The following is a 17,018-nucleotide window of genomic DNA, read 5'->3' on the forward strand; positions in this document are numbered from 1 at the left end:
GATGAGATTGTGATAGATATTTCTTCCAATAGTACTGAGCTAGATATTCCTCTTCGATTTTTTTTTTCTTCATTTCTTTACACTCAATAATGGCAGGCTTGTACAATATAATTAAGACGAAGGTTCTCACTATTTTTTTATTAATACATAGCTCTACCGATGAGTTTCATCTTGGCAAACCTTATCTAATAAACCTTATTGTTTAAAGAATTGGTCTATCTCATGTAACCATATGTTGAAAATCCATGGGTCTTGATAACCACCAAACGTAGGTGCCTCTAATATCAACATGATTCAGTAGAATAAAATTTCAACAAATAATTGAAACAAGAACTTAAGACTTCATGAACTATGCTACAGGCTCGCTCATAGTTTTAAAAACCAGAAACCGGAACCAAAAACAGTTCTTTGACCGTACTGAATTTTAAGACCATGGACTCGCTATTGCGGTGCATGGCTTGCACTCCACAAGTTACTGGCTTTGTATTGTCTAAATACCCAGGAAGAGCCCACTGTTTAACTTCGTGGGTCAGACCACATGTCGATTGGGCCTATACTCCAAAATTAACCATACGGTTTCGGGGCTTCAAAAACCCTCTTTTTGGTTTTTTCTCTTCTTTTACTGACAACTAATGGAAGCTTGCAAATGTATAAGATTGATCAGTAGTTGTCCCAATAGATTGGTGTGAGGCTCAATTCTCAGACCAAGCACTAGTCAGGACTCTGTCTAATGACATTGTGCAAGGGGGAAGGCTTCCGACAGGTCGCAACTACTCAGCCTGGCTAGCAGTCACGATAGCACATCCTAGCCTTCACGTTTCCAACAAGCTTTTGTCAGAAATGCTTGGCTCAAAGACTAAAGGAGGGACAGTAACATAAGATTTCTGATTGAACCACTGGTGTGAGTAGGCTTTCGCAAAACTTGACATTGTTGATTATGTGGACAAACAGCCAATCGAATATGTAGCAGCATTCCTGTTTTATCTTCAAAGGGCCAATGAAGGTCATGGGTGGCAAATTAGGCGATGGGTTCTCAACAAACTGTCGGTGTGTTAGGCTTTGATTTTTTTTTTTCTTGGATTCCATTTCCGGTTGACGAGTTGGTTGTTTTAGCTATGGCAATAGAGGTTGGACGTGGCTATCAACAGTGTGGGTAATTTAGGGTTTTTTTTTTTTTTTTTTTTTTTTTTTTTTTTTTCACGCTAAGTGATGGTGGTGGGGTTTGAACTTGCACTAGAATTTTTGGTTGAGGGGTGGTTTACTTCAGTATACACAGATCAAAGTTTCCTTTGATACCAAAATAAACCCAGGACAAAACCAAAAGAAAATTGCAACAAAGAATTAAAAAAAAAAAAAAAAAAAGAACAAGTAAAAGGTGTTTATTTCTGTGTCTTCATATACTCACTACGATACGGGAATCGAGTCAAAACTCAAAATGCACCATTAATGAATTTTCAATAGCGGATATATTTGAATCCTTATCAGATTGAAACGACTAGCATTATAAATTTTATGTCAATTATCCTTTTAATTACACTTTAATTTCATGTCACACATCTTTTTAAATTTTTCATTATGCCCTAATTTTGTGTCATTTATATTTACATGCAAATTTATGTATTTTATGTATCCACAATACTATTAACGTGTACAACCTATTGTTTATTAGATTGAAACATAAAACAAGTATTATAAGCTAGATTTTTTAAAATTAAAGTCACAAATGAACACAATGACTTTTTGTAAGTCACAAATCAAAATTCTAACGGGACAAAGAATAATAATAAAAGCAACTCGTACAGGCATCTGTGGGATGATTATCTACAATTTTAATCAAGGGGATACTCAGTAAGATTTTTGTCGCTTGTAGTTGGATGATAAAGGATAAAACATAGGTGAAAAGAATAACAATCATTTAATATACTAGAATATGATATGGTTGAAATGAGGCCACAGACACTTAAAAGGTGATGGGGCATTATCATAAAGAGTAACATTACAAACACCACTTTTTTCTCAATAAATTTCATAATTGATAAATTATTGACGGTGAGTAAAGGGGTCTATAAATATCAACTATGTCTATTGCTCATAGTTGACCAACTAAATATTTGTGAAATTTGGTGCGAAAAAAGTTATGCAAGCAGCATTTGTGTTATTGTAATTCAAGCAAATATAAACTTGCCGTGTATTACTTTCTCTTATTTTAGAGGAAAATTTTAATCAATTAGAAAGTGCATCACACTTGAAGTACAAGTGCATCTCCATAAACCACAAAAAGTAAAAAAAAAAAAAAAAACTATTCAATACTTTTCGGAGCAGTGTTTCTCATCTCATATCAGTGGCGGAGCCAGAGGGGGGCAAGGGGGGGCACCTGCCCCCTGAATCCACCTCAAATTTCCTTCTATATGCAATTGTAATCTTAAGAGACTGACAATCTGATATAGGAAAAAGAAAGGAAAAAATGACTCTCAATTGGTTGAAACTTAGTGATTCTGACACAAGAAAAAGAAAGTAAAAATAAAAAATAAAAAAGTTTTCTCAAACATCAAATCATATCCCCTTTTCACCTATTTTATTGTTCATGTAAGCTTTTGTCTTGTCCCACGTTTTACACCTATTTCACAAATTTTTTCTTTTTTAATTTCTATCATTATTTTCACTATTAATAAGTATTTTATTGTTAAATGATACTAGAGATATTACAAATTTTACTGTTTATATCTTACAAATTGGCGTATCACCAATCACAAAAAATAATCACAAACATATATTCGTTATATTGTTTAAATAACAATAATCACATTTTTACCACGAGTTTGTAAACTTTTTGTTATAGATTTTATAGTAACTATGAATTTGTTATTTTTGTTTATTTATTTTAATGATATGAAATATATTTATTTTCTTATAATTTTTTTATTGATTTTGTTATTATTATCGATCAATATTTTTTAGATTTATTTCACTTTAAATGTTGTCTTTTAATTTTGCCCCTTCTAAACTAAAATCCTGGCTCCGCCACTGTCTTATATAAATGGCAATAATAGTTAAATGAAGGACTTAAGATCGAATCTCATCTATAACAAAAATGAAAAATATCTTAATCTAATGATAAAGAATGTCACCTCCCCTTCTTCAGTATCTACCTATTAAAAAAAAAAATCATATAAGAGCGAATACTATAAAGTAAAATACCTATCATATCTATTGAATATTACACACACAAAACCACTAATGATAGTAAATAATAATCTTTATAGGGGTAGCCCATACAGATCCTATTTTATCTATAAAACTAAAATTTTAAGAAACTGAAATTTAAGACGTAAAAATGAGTAAACTATTGGGTTTAGTGTGTGCTAGTCTTTAAGAAAAAATGCATCAAATGTGCGTGAGATATATTTAAATAGAAAGTGTGCTAATTTTTAGGAAAAATAGTTTCTCTTGTATTTTTTTGAAATTTTTTTGAATTACAATTGTAACCCTATTTTTTGTTTATTTTAAAATAAGGATTATCTAATTAGATTGATGATATTTTTGACATTTTTTGAAACTATAATTAACTTTTTAAATCCTTTATATATATATATATATATATATATATATATATATATATAGTGCATTTTTTTTATTTATATGTCTCTTTAATCAATTGTAGAGTCTCGATTGATAACATCAAATGGATTCTTTTAATATAATTTCCCTTCCCTTAGAACTTTTGCCATGTTGTTGGGAAATTAATGTTTTGAAATAGTTAAATTGCAATAGAAATAGAACAATATTTTTGACTATCTTTCAAACATATATATATATATATATATATATATTTTCCTATTTTTGGCGAAAACGCTATTTTGGTCTCTACATTTTGGTATCAATAAATTTAATCTCTGTTATTTTTAACTTACAATCAATTTGGTTCCTATTGTTAACTCACTAACGAAAAATATTTACATGGCTAACAAATTTTTAGTTGACACACTTATAGCTTATGTGGCTACTAAAATAATAATAATAATTTTGTTTGACATTTAAAAAAATGTCACATCATATTTAAATGGATGAAACAAAAAACAATTTAATTTCTCAATTTTTTTAAAAGAATATTTTTCAGTTGTCCAATTCTTAATCAAGTTAATTCGTTTTTTTCCCTCTCTAATTTAATTTCTCAAAAATTTTCGTTTAAAATTGAAATTGTTCTCCACCATTGTATGTGTACAAAGTACCGATTCAAAATTGTTGAAGGGGTGGACTTTGGACTCCTTGATTTTTATCCATTAAATCTTAATCTCATTGAAGAGCAAACAATTAAGAAAAGGAAAACAAACAAACAAACATTTGCTACATTTGCACCTGTTTCACAAAATTATCAGTCATTACACAAATTCAAACACGCCCATCTGTAGAGCCAAAAACTAAAACAAAAGCCAAAAATCTTAAAAACTCAAACAAAAATCAGAGCCAAAATGCTTTGTACCTAAAAACAAAACCTCTCCACTTGCAATCTCAAACTCAAACACATTACAAAACCCAGAAATCCAAAACACTGCCAACGTTGTTGAAGAGGTTCACCACCATCTCCTGATCTCACTTTCTCTCTCATTTGACTCTCGCATCTAAATTGGTGAAACGAAGACGGTGCAATATTGCACCGGTTTCACACCCTACTCACATATTCAATTCATAGTGATGTGTAACAACTTGATTGAGTTTTAGGACAGCTTTATTTCTTTTGATTTTTTAGACTATTATGTGATTAATGAACCAATTAAATTAGACTAGAAAACCTATAAGAAAACAAACAGATAGAAAATGCTTATAAAACGTACTTTCAGGAGCAAAAACTATCATCTGCAACCACTTTCTCACTACTTTTAAGCATTTATGAACCCGTCAAAACTTTCAACTTTGGTAAAAGGGATACAAATTGCAGAACCAAGAAAAAATTTTCCACCCATTTCCCTCAAGCCATTGCTTGACAGGCATCACTTTGTCATTAGCATCTTTCCACTCATTTGCAACTACAGTGGCAACACGATTTGCAGTAACCTTCACACGAGCTACTTCCCGTTCTAAAGTTTTTCTCTCCTCCTATTCAAGCTTGAAGATTAGAAGCAATTTGGAGGATTTCTAACACATTCAAAACGACTACCAGTTGTTTTGTAGAACTGAAAATTCCAAAGGTAACAGTCATTACATTCATCTCTTGCACTTTTCTTTGATAATCACACAGCATTGGCAGCACCACCACCAGGCAAAACAGCCTCCTCAAGCTCACGAACAGTTTGGGTTAGCTATTCAACCTCTGCAACCTTCTGCCAATGCATTTTGTCCAGGATTTTGTTCTCCTCCTGATTAGTGAACAAGACATTTCAAACCAAACTATGTCAATTCTTTACAAAAGTTTAATTCAAAATAACAAAAGTTTATGATCGGCTGTTCAACTTTAAAGTATGAGAAACATGACAAAAATTGGAACAAAAATCCAGGATCAAACTATAAAATAACAGTCATTTAGGGGGTGTTTAGGAAAGTAGTTTAAGTTATGTTATTTGAGTGTTTTTGATATACGTGTGAGTGAAAAAGTGTGTGAAAATGTATGTAATGTTGTTTAAAATGTGTAGTTGTGTATTTAAACACACTTGCCAAACACCCCTTAAACTTCGTGACAATTTTTACCATGATATCTTATGCTGTGGATACTGTTTGGGCTCCAAGCCTCTTCCTGGCCTCTTCAATGATGGTTAGCTTAATACCCTTACATTTGGGAAGGGATACCAATGGTTTTGTCCCCTTTCCAATAGTGAACACATTGCCCAAACGAGTTGCGAATTCATGCCCAGTGGCATCCTGAGTATGGACAGTCTCAAAAGTCCCCCCTACGCTTCTCCCTGTTCTTGATGTCCCCAACTCGTCCTCTGTTCCTTCCACCTGTCACCATGACTACATTCCCAACATCGAACTTGATGAACTCAGTGATCTTTTAGCTCTCCAGGTCCAGCTTGATTGTGTCTTTGGCATTGATTAAAGGGTCCAGGTGGCGGATGGTTCGTCCATCAAAGGTGTTCAGGTATGGGATATCTTTTTGCCCAAACTGCACAGAGAAAACTTCGCATAGCTTAAACTGCAAAAGCACAATTAAAATGTCATAATGGTACGATTAAAGGATTTATGACCAAAAAAATAGGAAACAATAATTATTCCACAGTAATAATGTGTTATAACAATCTATTTGTTCTATGACTTTGGACTACAAACTATACATAGCCACAAGTCACTATAAAATTGTTTACCATGTGTTTGCAAACCTTACAAGTTACAAGCACAAAAACACTACAAAAGCAAAAAAAAAAAAAAAAGAGCAAGGGTTCGGAGGTTAAAATACATGATAATTCCCTACAATTTGGCACCACAACTGAGAATATGATTCGGTTTCTACTAATTTCACCTGGCATATACAATGATATGATATTTCTTCACATAAAAGCATACGAGGCATGACACTTCCATACGTTGACAACTCCTTAAATTAAATCATTCTTAATTAGAATAGACTAAATTTACTCACTCTAGTGACTTAAATCATATCATTCCTATAGAAAGATAGCGGAAAATATACTTGAGAAGATTGAACAAAATTACCTTTGCCTCTTCATCTCTGATTGAGTGGAGACAGAATTGACCCTTGGTGTCACAGAGGAGATAGAAGATTTCATTCGTTTTGGGGATTGATACAACGTTTGTCAGAAAAAAAAGTAAATACTAAACCAATAAGAACAATGGAATATACATTACGTAAGAAGAGTTGATGCCATACCCATGGAACCTGCAAGATAGGTTTTATCTATCCTGACCTTTCCATCAACGAGGATCGGTATGTGAGAGCATACTTCAACCTATTCGCAAGATAAGGATCAATGGTAGCCACTCCCTCAATCTGTGAGGTCCAAAGGAAAACTTAACTAATTTAGATAAGAATGACTCCCACATAAGCTAATTGCCAACTTGATCTCAATCAAAACAGCTTGAAAGATGCTCGAGCATCAGAAAAGAACCCCTCTCAACACATAAAAGGGTCAATGCAAAGCCTTTAGATCCAAATATTCTTCAGGGACATCAAGCTGTACAAGTCCATCAAAAAGAGTTCGGAAACTTCGGTAACCTTCAATTCAACAAATTGTGAATTGAAGAATACCTTATCATAAGAATGTCTTGCCATATGATCTTTATAATTGTCTCAAACATTCCTAAGATAATGCAATAGATCCACCGCCCGATCTCCAAAAGTATTGAAATTGTACACGCTCCCAAGAGGAAATTAATAGGAATGTTATATCTCCAACCCGATACAGTAATGTTTTCAAATCCATTTTTTATATGTTTATACATATAAGAAGTTCAACTAGCATTCACATAATACATCCAAACATGTTCAGGGTAACTAAATCTTGACTTCCAATGCCACAAAGATGGGTGGTTAACATTGAGTTTCCAATCATGGGAACTCAAATCATCCAGTCAAGAAGGTTGTGAAGATTTATGTCCTTTTGAAACAACATAAATCCCTATAGAGGTTGCATAATGATGATTAAATGCTTTCATGATAAGCCTATTGGAGTGAGGTGGTATAGAGAGTAAGTGTGAGAAATATTCATTTGGCTTTTCTAATTTTTGGTACAAATGAATTCTTGCCGATCTAAAGCCTGTTTAGTGAAAGTACCACAAGATTTACCATTCCAAACAAAAGTAATGATATGTTGAGAAATAATTTTTTTGGCCACAATGATTCTAACAGTGATCAAATGGTGCAAATTTCAAGCTCAAAGATTTTCATACTTTAGTACTTTCTAACTTTAGGTCAACTTAAGAAAACTGGCAAGGAGACAGCAATTTGGGTTCAAAATTATATGGAGGAATTTCAAAGAGCAAATTATGGTGGTTATTGATTTACATTTTATTATGAATGTGATCGAATTAAAGTTCCTTGTTAGGCTGTTACTGTTAGTAGACAATATTAAATAGGGGAACGACTTTAATATTCTTAAAAAGTTATTCTCTCTCAAATTGGGTATTGATTTTTTATGTTGTAGTTTATGATTAACTATGAGTTTATGTTAGCAACTTGAATTTTTAAAAATGATTTGAGCTTGTTTAAGGGTCGTCAATGGGCCGGGTCGGGCCGGCCCAACCCATTATTACTTGGCCCATGGGCACAATGGGTTTGGCATAATGGAATATTACCTAGTTAATGGGTCGGGTCGGACTGGGCCGAAAGAGAAAACCTCAGTCCATGACCTTGCCCATGGGCAATGCCCATTTTGTCTTTAGTGAGCTGGGCTATCGGGTTGGGCCTAATGGGTTACCCATAGACTTGTGTTAATATATTATTTTATTATTTTTATAAGGAAAGAATCAATTTTTTATAAGAGAATAATCAATCTATTTTTTTAAAGGAAATAATTAAAGAATTTAATACTTATTTACAAATTGTTTTATAGTCAAATCTATTTAATTATTTGTTTTGTTGATGGAAACCTATTTAATTTTTTTATTAAGGCTTTAAATAGTTTTATTTTTATTTTTATCTTTAATAAAAGAAATGTCAAATGGTTAATTCAAATTTGTTACTAGAAAAATATATATTTAGTAAACTAAGTTTAACACAATTACTTGAGTATCTTAGTGGTTGAAGGAGTTCTCTTAAGAAATTCCTCTATAATATCTCAAGATCAATCCTTCATACACTTTCTATATGTTTTTGTTATGAATTATGAGTTATTGGGCTGGGCCAACGGGTTAGGCCAACAGGTTGGGCTACTGGGCATAAAAACTAGCCCACCAAGTACCCATGGGCATAAAAACTAGCCCACGGCCTGACCCACTGAGCTAGTAGCCTACCCATGAGCCTCAAGAACAACGGGCCGGGCCGCCCATTAGCCAAGTGGGCGATCGGGTTTCTAGGTCGGGCTATGGGTCGTGGGCTATTTGATGACCCTTAAGCTTGTTTAGTATTAATGCTTGATAGTTTGGTTTGATTTTTGATGAGGTAGCAGCGACCATTGGGGAAGGGAAAGAAACAAAATATGGAGAAAGTGGGACAATCAGAACCAACTCCTAAGATTAGACTCAAATGTAGTCATCTTTATCATTTGAATCAGGGGCTTGTGATAATTGATGAAAATATAATTTGCAATATAATGTACACAGCCACAACAATCATGTTATTTCCAAACATAAATCCGAATGACTGTTCTCAATTATAATAAATACGAGATGACAGTGAAATAGTGGTTAGAGAAGAGAACAAAGAAAAAGAAAAAGGAAAATAATTGAGATGATGAATATGGAAAATGGAAGGTATATCGCCCAAAGGAGGAGGCAAGACAAATTATACAGGACGTACTCCATGTGGTTTGTGAGCTTCACTCACCCTGAAAATTTTACAATCCAAGATAAAGACTTAGTGATTAGAGCTGATCACAAGAAAGCTCCCACATAAGGAAGAGTACTCTTTTTGTGATCACCTCCAATTATTAAATCTTTATCTTGGATTACAAAATTTTCAGGATGGTACAAAAATCCATGAGAAGAACTATGAGCGGGAAGCTCACAAACCACATGGAGTATGCCTGTATAATTTGTCTATCCTCCTCCTTTGGGTGATATACCTTTTATTTCCTATATTCATCATCCCAGTTATCTTCCTTTTTCTTTTTTCTCTTCTCCAACCATTGTTTCAGCGTAATCTCGTATATATTCTGATTGAGAACAGAATGTCATTTGGATTTATATTTGAAAATAACATGATTGCTATGACTGTGAACGTTAGACTGCAAATTATAGTTCCATCCATTATCACAAGCCCCTGATTCAAACAGTGCATAAGGATTACTACATTTAAGTCTAATATTGGGAGTTGATTTTGATTGTCCCACTTTCTCCATTTTTCTATTTATTTCCTTCCCCAATGGTCACTGTTATCTCATCAAAGATCAAACCAAACTTTCAATCACCAAGTATTAATACTAAACAAGTTTAGTTTAGAAATTCAAGTTCCTAACATAAACTCATAATTAATTATGAACTACAGCATAAAAAAATAAATACCCAATCCATTTGAGAGCAGAAAGAAATAACTTTTTAAGAAAATTCAAGCTATTTCCTTATTTAATTTTGAGTTTCCACGATTGGAAACTTATAATTAAGATTTAGTTACCCTTAACATGTTTGGATGTATTATGTGAATGCTAGTCGAACTTCTTATGTGTATACACATAAGAAATGAACTTGAAAACATTACTGTATTAGGTTGGAGAAATAACATTCCTATTAATTCTCCCTTGAAAACATGTACAATTTCAACACTTATGGAGACCGGGCAGTAGTACTATTGCATACATTATCTTAGAAATGTTAGAGACTATTGTAAAGATTATATGGCAAGATATTCTTACGATAAGGTATTCTTCAATCCACAATTTGTTGAACTGAAAATTACTGAAGTTTCCGAACTCTTTTTGGTTGATTTGTACAGCTTAATGTCCCTAAAGAATACTGAGATCTAAAGGCTTTTCATTGGTCATTTTATGTGTTGAGAGAGATTCTTTTCTAATGCAAGAGCATCTTTCAAGCTGTTTTAATTAAAATCAAGCAGACAATTAGCTTATGTGGGAGCCATTCTTATCTAAATTAATTAAGTCTTCTTCTAGACCCCATAAACTGAGGTTAGCTTATGTGAGATCAAGCTAGTAAGTTGCTTCTATGTAATTTTTAACCTAAAGCTCATCTACACAAGTGTTTTTTTTTTTTTTTTGAGTGGGTAATCTTTTTGAAAAATTGTAAAACACATAGAGCAAGACCAGTAGGCCAATCAGCAAGAAAATAGTTCATGAACTTAATTTGTAACATTAATTTTTAGGGATGAGATAAGAGTCGGTTACAAAATTCTAATGGATAGTGATAGCAAAATCATTCTTATTATGCTATAAGAACATTTTGCAGCTATTTTTTTGTCTCAACTTGTAGCGAAAGGGATGTGCGCGGTTCGGTCGGTTTGATTTTTTCCAAATTTACCATTGAACCGATAGGAATCGATTTTCTCATAATTGGAACCGATGCACACTGCCTAGGGTCGGTTTTCAAACCTATAGCAGTGCGGTTTTTTGCAGTTGATTTAATCGGTTTGGTTGGCTTGAAATATTAAAAAAACTGTTTTTTTATAATAAAAAAAAAATTAATTGGGCTTTCAAGCCTAATATCAATACACAACCTATTCAAGATTTCAAACAAAATGTAATGCAAATAAAATACATTATAGGCAGAACCTAAACAACTAAAATCAGAATGTAATGCAAATAAAATTGATATCGATTTCCATGTTAAAAAAAAAAAAAAAAAGTTTTTTGACCAAGAAATGCTTTACAAAGAATTTATACTACATCACATAAACAGAAGCCCATGTATAATAGGTAATACGACGGTACCACACACCCGGGCTGGCCCAAGACAAGATTGTTTGAGGCCAAGGCCAAAATTTTATAGAGGCCTTTTAATATCTAAATATCACTTAAATAATATTTATTTATTTTTATTTAATTTCAAATTCATTATTAATTCTTACTTATTAATATGACCAATTCACCCACAATGGCTAATGATAATTACTATATAAGTTTTACAAATTGGCATATCACCAAAAAAAGAAAAGTTATTTAAAAATTTATTTTATTGTATTATTTAAGTAACACCGATCATATTCCTGTCACATCAGTTTGTAAATTTTTTTCCTAAAATTTGTATTGGCTTTAGCATTTTTCCTACACAATTTTTTTTTTTTTTTTTTTTTTTTGTGGAGAAAATGCTAAACTTATTACAAATTTTACTACAAAAAGCTCACAAACTAATGTGACAATGAGGGGCACTTCAACATAATAATAAATGAGTATTGATTATTTCATTAGTAAAGTATCAATTTGTAGGACCTATATTATAAAACTTGTAATATATTAGCATAACTCTAATATTTATGGCATTGGGATAAAATAATCACCTAACTCACAATTTTTCTTTAATTAAAAAAAAAAACTTACCACCCAATATTTGGGGGGCCTTAGGCCATGACCTAAATGGCCTAGGCCTAGGGCCGACCCTGACCTGACCTGACCGCACACAAAGTAGCTCCACTAAGTAGCTCAAAATCCACAAGTCAAAAAATATCAAAATAAAAATACTGAAAAAATACAAAGCAATATTTTGAAATATTAGTGATTATTGTTTATTGATCAGACATTACCTCTTTCTCGGTGAATGATCGAAGAGTGAGAACTCTCTCAGTCTCCCTCAAAATCAAATTGCTGAAAAAAAAGTGCCAGTAGACTCAGTACTCGTGGACTTAGTGAATAGATAGGGAAGAAATGGATTAATGACTAATGACTATGAAACTCACTGGCCATTTTCCGGTGGACTGGCAGGCGGTGAGCTATGCAGTAGCTTCGGCTGGAGAGTCAAGACTGCAAGAAAGAGAGTTTTGAGTTAGAGCACTAGCATTCGGAATGCCAAAAAAGTTCTATTTTAAAGACTAAAAACTTACTTTCTCTCTTTTATCATTTTATTTTACCACTCACCCAACTTCTCAGTTTCTATTTTCATATACAACTCATTAAAATAATATGAAAAAAAAACTACTCTTTCTCTCTCTTCCCTCTCCGTCTCTGCTTGTGTCCACAGCAACCAAAAACACCATCAAACCAGCCACCCCCACCACTGAACCACCATCACCATCGAACCAACACCCACAACCGAAGCTACAGCCACCAACGAAGCAAATCCAGATCACAAACCCAGATCATCCAGCTAAACCCAAACCCAGATCACAAACCTAAATCCCGGCCACCATCTATTTCTCCCTTCCACACAGCCACCGCAGCCACCGTACCACCCCAAAAACCAGCAGAATCACCCACAAAAAACAGACCTAAAACGCAGCGGAAACCCCAAAACCCAACATAAGTCCACGCACCTCCACCACACATACTGAGCCGCCACCGCTGCCACCATATGACCCACATGGCCACACCTCCACCACACACCACCAAAGCCACCCATTCAAACCCAAACCCACCGCCACTTCCATAACACCGAGATTCATACCCACCACCACTGCCATACCCACCAGCCATACCCACCGCCATAATCACCAGCCACCACCATCATCAAATAGCAAATACCCACACCAAACACCCATAAACATAGCAAATATCCATTTCATTTCTCTGTTTCTTCTTCTCTTTCTCTATTCCTCATCTCTTTCTCCTTTTCTTCCTCTTCGTTCTCTCATCTCTGATACAGAGCAAGCAAGACCCAAACCCAGAACAATTCATTTCTCCATCTCTAATACACTAGCACCAAACCGAGAAAAACACAGCAACCCCAGACCCAAACGCAGAAAACACAGCAACTGAGACCCAGAAAACAAAACCAAAACCCACTAGCACCGGCAACAGAAACCCACGAATCGAGCACGGATACCGCCCCAACCAATACCCACAATCGAACACCTTACAAATCAAAAATTCGGCAACCCAAAAGACAAAAATAGAAACCAAATAGAAACCCACAGCAACCCAAGACAAAAATAGAAACCCAGCACCACGTCAAAACAAGCACCACAACCACGACCCACGGCCCACGGCCAGACTGACGGCGACACCCACGATCCACGATCCACGACCCATGAATCCATGACCCCAAGAATCAGAGCACAGATTGGAGCACGATCCCACGAATCGGAGCACAACTGGATAGATCTCCACGCCGACCTCCACAGAGCACAATCGGAGCCAAAACTGATCTCCACGCCGATGCCCAACACTCCGATCTCTATGAAGCAAAATCTGAGCAAAAACCAATCTAATGGAGGCAAAGAATAGAGAGAAGAAAGCGATCTAAGGGAACACACGAGGCACGACCTAGAAGAAACTGATCCAGAGAAGTGTGAGAGAGAATGCTCAGAGAGAGAAACCGATCCCACGGGGCACACGTGAAGAGAGAACAGAAGTGGGAGAGAGGAGAGAGAAACTAGAGATTGAGAAATAAAAATAGAGCCGTTGGAATAAAATAATGGTATTTATGTGTAACTTCTTGCTACAGTGAGGCATGTTTTTATTGTTTGATTAGTTAAAATAAGAATTTTTTTAAAAATAATTATAAAAACCAAACTATATTATTAGTTAGTCAAGGTTTTAAACAAATTTGGTATCTAACAAATTGAGTCCAAAGGACTCAATTTTGGAATGCTAAATCGAATACACTAAACTTGATTTCAACAACGTTTATAGCTGATGTGGACATATGGTCCACGTCGGCATAGAACTCGAGTCATGTGGACTCGAGTTCTGTTAAATAGAAATCGAGTCCTACAGTCTCAATTCCGTTTTGTTTCAAAAGTAAATCTTTTGTTTCAGCAATCGATTTTTCCTTTCCCTTTTTTACTTATGTCGTTCCACTCCCCACTTTCAAGCCCTAAAAACCCATGAACTAATCAAATCCAAAACAAATCAAACCCACTCTCCAACGTGTTCTTCTCCTCCACTGGGGCAGCGGCGAGAAACCACATGTCCGATCTGATTTCCATCGCCTGAAGTTTTCGCCACCTGGGTTTGGTTAGAATCAGCACCTGGGTTACTGGGTACGTGTTCTTCTCCTCCACTGGAGCGGCGGTGAGAAACCACACGTCCGATTCAATTTCCATCACCTGAATCGGCGCCTGAGTTGCTGGGTTTTGCATCGTTGCTTCTTTCTTCTTCGTTGTTTGAGAACTCGAGTCCTGTGGACTCGAGTTCTATGCCGGCGTGGACCAAATGTCCACATCAGCTACAAACGTTGTTGAAATCGAGTTCGGTGCACTAAATTTAGCATTCCAAAATCGAGTCCAAAGGACTCGATTTGTTAGATACCAAATTTGTTTCAAACCTTAGCTAACTAATAATATAGTTTAGTTTTTATAGTTATTTTAAAAAAATCCTTAAAATAGCATTATACTGATTATACTATTATACCATGTTTAGAACTTCCACATTAGTGGATGTAAAATTTTGCAAAATACAAAAAAGTAACCAATTTTACACATTTTACTCCAAAAATCTTCCACATCAGTTCTTCTAAAACTGTACATATTTACACATTTGCTACAGTAACTGTGCATATAAACATGGTTACTGTAGCTGTGTATCCTATTATTTTATTAATTTCTCATTTCGCTCCCTTTTTTCTCTCTCTTCTCCGTCTACAAAACCAACTCAGACTTCTTTTCTCCTTCATCATCTTCTTCTTCCTCTAATACACACAAACAAACTCACACAGACAAACTAATACAAAGACGCACAAAAACACACGGACCGTTTGATGCTTGTGGATTGGTGCAGCAACAGAGATCGAAGCTTGCTGGAGGCAGAGATCCGTTAAAACAAAACCCAAAAAATCAACCCAAAATCCACAGAAAATCAACTCAAAATTAAACCATTAACTAAATACCAATAACCCAGACCCAAAATCAAAATCAAAATCAAATACAAACCCAATGGTGGCAAAGACTTAAGGGATCTAAGAATTAAGGAGAGAGATAAGAGATTTGAGATATAGAGACTTTAATGAGGTTCTGCTCTCAAAGGAAGAGAAGAGGGGTGGAGATCTCTCTTTCATTTCCTTTGAATTTTTTTTTTTCTAGAGGAAGATGGTTTGGTAGAGTTACAAGAAAAAACGAGGCTAAGAGATCGAGGAGGTAGCAGAAAGAAAGATCGCGATCGTGATCGGGACCGCAACAGAGACCAAGAGTGTGATCGAGATAGAGATCGGTTGAGTCGGAGCAAGAGGAGGCGAGGAGATAGGTTATTGCACAGTAACAATAAAGATGATGGCGGTGACAAGAGAGAGGCTGAGACTTTAAGGAATGAGAGCGAGAGGTAGAGACTTTGTGGGTTAGGGAAAATAGAGAGGCGGAGAGTTTGAGGGTTAGGGGAAAGTTGAATAAAAAATATTATTTATATAAAATAGAGTGTATAATAGATAAACTGATGTGGGTGTTTTGTAAAAATGAGTGTGTAAAATAGAAAAGTGTGTTTTTTCTTGTAAAATAGACTAAAATTATACACCATCTGATGTGGTTGTTCTTATTGTATGTTGAGGGTTCTTTTTACGTTTCTTGGACCTTAGACACGCGTCTTAATGTTATCGGACAATGCTTAGTTTAAGCTTTTTTTAAGAAGGAAGTTGGGCCTGGCGCTCTGCGGAATGGGCTCCAAAGTACCATTCTATCGCTGCCAGCTTGTGCGCAAACTTTGAGTCCAAAGTCTAAGGGAAGACGTTGCAAAGTGGGCTTATCCTCTATTTCTGCTGTAGAATGAGCTTTTCTCTAGTTTTTGCCACAGGTTTGACTTTTCTTCTATGCAGCAAAACTTTCTGCTGTGCAGTAAAATCGTCTACTGTGCAGTAAAACTTTTTGTTGTGCAATAAAACCGTCTATTGTGTAGTAAAGCTGTCTGTTGTGCATTAAAGCCTTCTGCCGTGCAGTAAAACCTTTTGCAATGTGAATGATTACTCTTCATTTTTTACCGCAGAAATAATTTTCTACTTCCTGCACATAAACAAATCTAAAACGCAAAAAAAAAAAAATCAATAAAGCAAATGTTAGCTTACATGGGTTAGCATATTCTCAAATATATACATACACATATTCGTAAATATACTTATACGTATTCACATATACATCTATAAAATATATTTTGCAGAACATGAGAAACAAGATATATGTATATATACTTATGGCAGGATAATGATTAGTTTGTGTCAAAAGTGAAACACGTAATAACAAAGAAATAAGAAAGTTTTAGCAGAAAATGAGGTTTAGCTAGTATAATAGCTAACACGGTAAATACAATAAAAATGTGCTACAGCAGAATAACTAGTACAACAAGTAAAAATACCACAGCAAGACAACTGATGCAACAAACGTGATAAAA

General features: G+C 34.7%; 1 long non-coding RNA gene and 1 pseudogene across 1 annotated transcript; both read right to left on the reverse strand.

The window, feature by feature from the left end:
- Positions 1 to 4,832: 4,832 nt before the first annotated feature.
- On the reverse strand, positions 4,833 to 6,699 carry LOC142609165 (small ribosomal subunit protein eS4-like; annotated as a pseudogene).
- Positions 6,700 to 6,702: 3 nt separating this feature from the next.
- Positions 6,703 to 14,073, reverse strand: LOC142610739 (uncharacterized). Its single transcript, XR_012839867.1, has 4 exons — positions 12,593 to 14,073; positions 12,449 to 12,512; positions 12,296 to 12,356; positions 6,703 to 6,940 (listed from the first exon to the last, which is right to left on the reverse strand). It is a non-coding gene; the product is annotated as an uncharacterized LOC142610739 (long non-coding RNA).
- Positions 14,074 to 17,018: the final 2,945 nt, after the last annotated feature.

This window comes from Castanea sativa, chromosome 9, assembly GCF_040712315.1.
Source record: "Castanea sativa cultivar Marrone di Chiusa Pesio chromosome 9, ASM4071231v1".
In the NCBI taxonomy this organism is placed as follows: Eukaryota; Viridiplantae; Streptophyta; class Magnoliopsida; order Fagales; family Fagaceae; genus Castanea; species Castanea sativa.